The sequence below is a fragment of the Ictidomys tridecemlineatus genome, chromosome 1 (genome assembly GCF_052094955.1).
Source record: "Ictidomys tridecemlineatus isolate mIctTri1 chromosome 1, mIctTri1.hap1, whole genome shotgun sequence".
Taxonomy (NCBI): domain Eukaryota; kingdom Metazoa; phylum Chordata; class Mammalia; order Rodentia; family Sciuridae; genus Ictidomys; species Ictidomys tridecemlineatus.
In genome coordinates, this window is record NC_135477.1 from 196,868,341 (window position 1) to 196,876,122 (window position 7,782).

The window sequence follows — 7,782 nt, forward strand, 5'->3', positions numbered from 1 at the left end:
GTCACAAAAAGACAGGGTCTCACTAAGTTGCTTAAGGCACTGATTTTATCCTTGATGAAGGAAGGGTCACTTGGCACTTTGTCCCCCATGCAGACAGCCACACACCTATCCAGGAACAGTTAGAAACATGCTTACTGAAAAGTTCCTGGGAGAAGCCAGGTTTCACAGCATGCTTTGCATGGTCCTCTCCCAAGTTCCTTGATGCCACAATTCCTTTCAACACCTGTTTCTCTACTAGGTCCTCCAGACAGAAGGCAGTATCTTCTGGAATATTCCTTGTCATGCTATGCCATTACCCTGCCCAGAGTTTTCCATTCCTGCCTTCCTCCGGACCTCACCAGAGAGCCACTTTCAAGGTTTCTCAGGGCAAAGCACACTACTCTCAGGGAGCATGCCCTGCAGCCTCAGAAGATGCTCTCCTTAGAGGCATGGGATAATGGAAGAAAGGGGACTCAGGAAAAAGTGCATCATGTAATTTATATCAGAGAATTTTTCTATGGATACATAAAATATATTTATATTTTGAATAGAGGTTTACATGTTCAAAAGGAATTGTCATTTCTTATTTCCAGGAATCTGTCACTTTAAAACTCTAACAATAGGAGGCCACATTTGTCATATTTTTGACCTTCATAAAGTTTTATGTTGAAAAAAAAAGCTGCATGTTGTCCTCTAATTCAATATTAATATAGCTAATGCCATAATGACTCATTCAACCAAAAATTTCAGGCAAGGATTTATGAACAGCATGCCATCACCAACCAAGCCCTCCCAAATGAATCCTCAAATGGACATCTCACCAGGCTAAATATCCCGGGATGTGGAACCATCTAAAACACCTATTGAAATTAGGCCACCTGCCATCCTTACTGAAAACCCACCTGTCTGTTTTCCTTTAGACCCACAGCTCCCTCACTGGTACCCCTGAGTTGTTTATTTTCCATTTTACATGTTTGATTCTGTTTAAAATATACATGACATGAAATTTGCTATGTTAACTATTTTTAAAAATATTTTTTAGTTGTAGATAGACATAATACCTTTATTTTTTAATATGTGGTGCTGAGGCTTGAACCGAAGACCTCACATGTTCTAGTGAGTGCTCTATAACTGAGTTACAAACCCAGCCCTCATTTTTTTTAACATACAGTCCTTTTACTCAATATGAATACTTTCTAATCCATAGCATATTTGAGGAATATTGATATCCCTGAGTGTATAAATTTAATTCATTTCAACAAAATTCTACCATGCCCATTTCCTCTATTGTAGAAGAGTAGATGCTCACCAAGTGCAAGGAAATATTTCAGGCCTTTGGTAAAACCTCTAGAGAATCAAAGAATCCCTGTAATGAATACAACATTAGAAAATAATTCAGGTCTAATTGTTATTGGTTATATATTTTTGGCTTGTATTTGTTTAATAATGGAGATATTCTCCTTTTCTTTTAGATCATTGTTAGTGGTTATTAAAATATAATCATGAGCTGGGATTGTGGCTCAGTGGCAGAACTCCTGCCTAGCATGTGTGAAGCACTGGGTTTGATTCTCTGTACTACATATAAATAAGTGAATAAAGTAAAGGTCTATCAACAACTAAAAAAATTATAAATAAAACACTTAATCATATACCTATAAGTTTCATTCCCTTGTACTATATTTCTCCACATCAGTCATATCAAAAAGACTATTTCTTTAATTATGACAGTTCAAATATCAAAAGAGGATTCTTCTTAGTCATGGAAATTTTGATTTTTATAATAACAGCCCAATTATTTAGGTAAAGTACATATAAGTATGTACTGTATATATTTTCGTGATGCTCCATGAGTGTTTCCTGGAGGAGGTGGAGGAAGAAAAGGTCCTCTTCTCATGAACCGACTCCTTGGATCCACAGAAAACAATGGACCTCTGATTGGAGGGTAAGATGAGAAAGAAAAGCCAGAGCCAGTTGCTTGGTTTTCAGCAGGGGGAGATGAATCAGGTACATTGGAATCACCTAGATCAACTTTAGTATCATTTCTACTAGATTCCATTTCTGAATATGTAGGCCCATCTATTTTATCCAAAGGTAGCATAGTGGAACTTCTGAGTTCTGCTGATCCAGATGGTCTACCATATTTAGAATAACATCCATCTTGCCTTTGTAGAGGAAGATGTGGATCAGAATATTGTTGGCCTTGTGAAGGGATCATTATCCTGTGGGCCTGTTCCCATGGATGTTCCAGGGGCTGTATGTCAGAAGGTGCTCTCTGAGGATAAGTTGACTTATCACAGTTTGATTCTCTTCTTTCATTGTTAGTTGGATGGTCCAGAGGATTCTCTGGGCCCCTTGAGCCTTTTTCTCCTCCTACTGGCACCAAAGTTGAGGGTATAAGTGTAGCCTTCTTTTCCAAATGAGAAGGTCTTATTTCACATGAAGGTTGACCCAATGGTGAGGAACCATTTGGAGAATTCTTTTTGCCAAAGGCTGTATTTGAAGCATCAAGCACAGAAGGATCTTTTTCTACAAGCTTAAATTATAACTCTATTTCAGTTAATTTTTGTATATTGTGAGCATTTTTTTCTTAAATTATTGAGGTATCTTTCAGCACTCCTAGCTGCCAACCCATTACCATGAGCTTTTATCTCATAGTAAATAATGTGCCCCTGATAAAAACAAATGGTTCTTTCCAATTCTTCTTCAAGATCTTTTGATCGCTTTCTATTGGTCTCCAGCAGTTTAGTTGTATGGCTGATCTTTTCTTCCTCTTTGAAAAGTTTCTCTTATTGCTCTACCTGGTAATTTTTCTCTCCTATTTTCTTTGGAGTTTCATTACATTTTCTTGATATAATTCCATCACGACTTTAAGTTTCTGCTGGAGATTCTGATTCTCACTTTCAAACTGTGTATTTTCTGTTTGCAAATATGCTTGTTCTGTCTTATTATTTCTAATATGTTCTATTTGGTCTTCCTTTGTTTCAATTACTTCAGATAATAAAGTAAAAATTTGATTTCTTTCTCTTTCTAAGATTTTAAAAGAGGCCTTTAACTTCGCATCATAAACCAGTGTCTTCCAACACTTTTTTGGCTGATCTTCTAAGTGAGCACTAATTTCTGATTAACTCTTCAAATCCAATTCCAAGTAACCATCATCTGTTAGGACTTTTTCAAGCATGGGAGCCAAATCTTTTATCTGCAGTAAGTGTTCAGTCAGAGAATTAATGTGATTTTATTTGTCTCCTAGAATTTGTTCTGCATGTACTTTAGAGTGTTCAAATATAATTTTCTGTTTAGTAAGGCCATTCACTTTTCCTTTCCATACTTCAACTTCTTGTAAAAGCTCTTTATGACTTTCCTGAAGTCATTCAAAGCCTCTTTTATTGCTACTGTAATTCTTTCTTTATTCATTTGAAATATTCTCAAGTTTGTTTTAGCTTCAGGTATTTGTGATTTAAGGGATTTTGATTCATCTTCTAGGAACTTAATCCTTTTTGATATATCCATCATCAATTTACCCTGTTGAGAATATTTAGTTTTCTCTTCTTTTAGCTCATTTTCCAGAAAGAGTATTTCATCCTCATGTTTAGATATGGACCTCTCCAGGATTTTATATATTGCCTCCAAGTTTTCTGTTTTTACTGACTCCTTCACCAAAATGATATCCTTTAAAGGTGACTCTAAGCCTTCCTATGCTTTTTAAACAAGGCTAACATTTTCAAGTAATTGACATTTTTCTTGAATTAGTCCAAAAAGTTTTAGAGCAAGTTTTTTTTTATCTTCTCATGTAATGCCTGTTTCTCATAGACTGATAACTTCTCCACAAAAAACAAGAGAACAACAAAAAATCCAATAGCTGTACATATCACCAACTCCCATGGACAGCCATAAGGACTAGAGTGTGTTTCCATGTCTTCAGTCAAGGTAGACCACAACCCTACTTACTTCTTCCAGGACCACCCCCAATTATGGCTGAGAGATAGCTGTTGCCTCTCCATCGTGCTAAGGCTAATTTGGCTATTCCCTCCACAACCATACAATCCCCAGCCACGCCAAAATAGGCTGTGAACACTCAGGCCTTTGGTCAGGAGAAAACCTGCAGCAGGCAATGGAGCAGACCATTTTGTACCAGTGAGTGGTGGGGAGGGACTGTGGGCATGGGCATGGGCATCCCTGGTCATGGGATCTCAGGGGCCTAGTACACTTACACTGCCTGTCATGGAAGTCTTGGTCCCTCCACTATGCTATAAATTCTGAACCAGTGAAGGTTCAAGAGTGTCCAAATCCAGCCAGAGAGAAGTCCTCTCCAGGACACCCACCCATTTATTTGGTTTAGGCCAGGCTAAGGCAGAACTTATTATGTGTCATTCTATATAGTCATAATATCACCCAGTTTGATGTAACTAAAATTCTACAGCTCTGTAAATTTTTTAAAGAGTTAGTACACCATATATTTATATTTATACCACTTGCCCTTTTGTTTTAATTACTCATTCTTTTTCCTCCCCTCCTGTCCCCTCTCTTTATCCTTCCTTCCTTTCTTCTTTTTCCCTTTCATTTCCTTTCAGTGTTGGGGGTTAAACTTCAGGGCCATGTACATGCTGGACAAGCTCTCTACCACTGAGCTACATGTTTAGCCTTGTTGACAATTTCTACAGAAGTCATCTGAATTATTCCATAGAAAAACTCTTGTGTTAGACATTTGAAAAATAACTTGAGAAGAGTTGCAAACATGGGAATAAATCAGTTTTTGATAAGTTGTTTTAAAATAATATATGATATGAAATGTTTCTAAAAATAAATTGAGTTGGTTTTCATTTCATTTTTTGTAGACAACTATTTATTTAAGAGTCTTTGAAATCTTTTTTCAGATGTTCTTTTCACTTCTCACAGGATATAAACACTTCTAAGAAAGCTGTTTATTATAAATATATATCAAAGAGAAGGATAAGATAAGTGAGACCCTGACTCAAACAAAACAAAATAAAATGTTGTGTGGGATTCTCACACAGACAAGAGACACCAGCGTATTCAACAGGAAGCAGTGTTTATTTGTGTGCATCTAGCCTCAGTAGATTCTTATCTGAAGGCTGAACATTTAGTGTAGAAAGTGATCTCTTATATATTCTAGTTAGTTTCCTTTTACATACTAGTCTTTGTCTTCATATGAGGTAATAGACATTCCTGATTGGACATTCTATTTCAATACTACAAAGTAGCAAGAATGTTCAAGATTGATTTCCGGAGGGCTCACAATGATACACATGGCATCATGTTATTTTTCTTTTCTTCTGAGATATCTTTACTATAAAATGTAGATCAGTGGTAAAGCATTCCTAGTGTCTATTCCCAGTACCAAACCAAAGCAAACCAAATAAATGCATATGCACTTAATTTAGGGCAGAGAGTTTAGCAATATAATGAGTTATATGAGCAAAGTTTACTCTAGGTCACTTACAAGAGCAGCTGTGTATCTTTGACTGGTTTAAGGCCTTTTCTAAAGAGCAGATTCTGAAACAAAGAAACAACTTCAAGTGAAGTTAGCCATGAGCAACTCTTTGCCTGCAATCACAAGTGTTCCTAAGTTCCTGCATGTCAGCTGAACACTTTGTAGGCCATTTCCTAGTGGGGAGAAAAGTCTGAAGGGGAGAAAACTTGAATTCTTGGGTGATTCCCTTCTTATTTGGCTATTCTAATCAACTTTATGTCAGTACCTCCAGTATCTAACATGCAGAGAGGTTGAATAGCCTCCAAATCTGGATCTTTGAGAATTGATCCTGGCCCTCACCTCACTCCACATTCCTTGGTTGTTTTCTGAAGCACCTCAATACCCGGGTTTTGGAGGATTTCACTTCCTTCCACCTCTATGGCCTCCCGTTCACTGAAATTCTATACAATTGTATACCTGAAATTGGGAAGGAGTTTCTCCAGGCAGGAGATTCAGCCTTTCTAGCAGGCTCTCTTGACCTTGGACCTACATAAGGCAGTCCCTTTAGGGCTACCCAGTAGATCACATTTGGGCTATTACTTTTGGGGTTGAGTGTTAGCAATTGTTGCCAGAAAGGCATATCTCCCTTGTTCCCAGGATCTCCCTCACTGAGGTAGTACTTACTATTTGATGGAGGATGAAGGCTATCTAGGTGCCCACAACTCACTTTTCTCACCTCCTTTGCCAACTGGTATCAGAATCAGCTTTCTCTCACACAGCCCATTGCCCAAGGCCCCGATGACCCAGGAGGCTTTAGAGGCTAGTTCTGTAGGAGGGGTGAAGCCATTCTGCATTCTGCAAAGAGACACCTCTGTTCTTAGAGGCTGTAGTGATAGGAATCACCTGCATGTTTTCTTCTAGACCATCTTGACAGTGGGGTTGTAAGGGATGCAGTCAGGAATTCCTTTAAATCAGCTGTCAATTATGGCTAGGGATAGACCCAGGTGCCTGTAGTCTTGGGCTAGAGAGAAGAAAGCATATTGGTTCCTTCTATACAATTTCAGCACAAGTTTTTATTTCTCTGGTTGTACCCGATGTAACAATGCACTATATGTGCATTAATATATGTACCTAGGTTAATGATTTGCATCTTATTCCACCATCTTTACTCTCCACATGCTCCCTTTCATCCCTCCCTCTCCTTTTCCTCATCATAGTTCCTCCATTATCCCCCCCCATTATGGATCAGCATTCAGCTATCAGAGAGAACACTTAGCCTTTGGTTTTTGTTGTTGTTTGGAATTGGCTTACTTCACTTAGCATAATATTCTCCAGCTCCATCCATTTACCTACAAATGCCATAATTTTATTCTCTTTTAAAGCTGAGTAATATTCCATTGTGTATACATACCACAGTTTCATTATCATTTCATCTATTGAAGGGCATCTATGATGCTTCCACAGCTTAGTCATTGTAAATTGAGCTGCTATAAACATTGGCAGCATTACTAAGCCATAATCCCAGCTCACATTAATAATTTTTAAGTGCAAATAGAATTCAGAAGTGTTCAGTACATTCACTATCACCACCATCTATTGCTAGACTTCATCTTCATAACAGAAACTCTGTACCCATGAAATATTGCCACCCCATTGCCCATCATCCAGTCCCCTGCTTTCTGTTTCTGTGGGTTTGATGTCTCTATATACATCTTCTAAGCAGTATTACATAGTAAGTGTCCTTTTGTGATTGTGTGACTACACTTAACATAATGTGGGATGAATTATATTCCATTGTGTGGATGGACATCATGTTTATCCATTCCTCCATCAATGGATGCTTACATTGCTTCCACTCTTCAGTTTTGGGGAACTCCTACTTGGCATTTCTGGAAGCTTGAGCAGTAGAGGAGGTGGGGAATCTACAGGAAATGAGCTGTGGTTGGGATCTCATGAGTCCATTAATTCCACCTTGATGTAATCTGTAGGCAAGAGGAGACATGAGCTGATCCAGGTGAGGGAACCTGCAATTAGCACAGATGCTACAGGTAATGCCAGAACAACCTCTTGACTCTAAAGAAAGAGGAAATTATGAAACTCAAAGACAGACTTGACAAGAGGGCCTACACCTAAGGAAAGATGAAGTTGTGCCACACAAAGAACACTAAAAAGAAATGAATGTGAGTGAAGGATGAGCAAAGCTCAGGTACATCTTTCTTCCCAACATCACAGGTTGCACTTGCCATCCTTTGTTGATCAGTTGGTAAGAATATGGCTTAGTGTCTACTAGGTTTGAGCACTTCAATTCCAAGATCACTGTTACCTGCTCCATTTAACAGAAGGATACCATTTTACAGACTTTCCTTTTAAGGACT

The 7,782-nt window shown here is 38.2% G+C and overlaps 1 pseudogene; it reads right to left on the bottom strand.

The window, feature by feature from the left end:
* Positions 1–1,771: 1,771 nt before the first annotated feature.
* On the bottom strand, positions 1,772–6,261 carry LOC144367371 (melanoma inhibitory activity protein 2-like; annotated as a pseudogene).
* Positions 6,262–7,782: the final 1,521 nt, after the last annotated feature.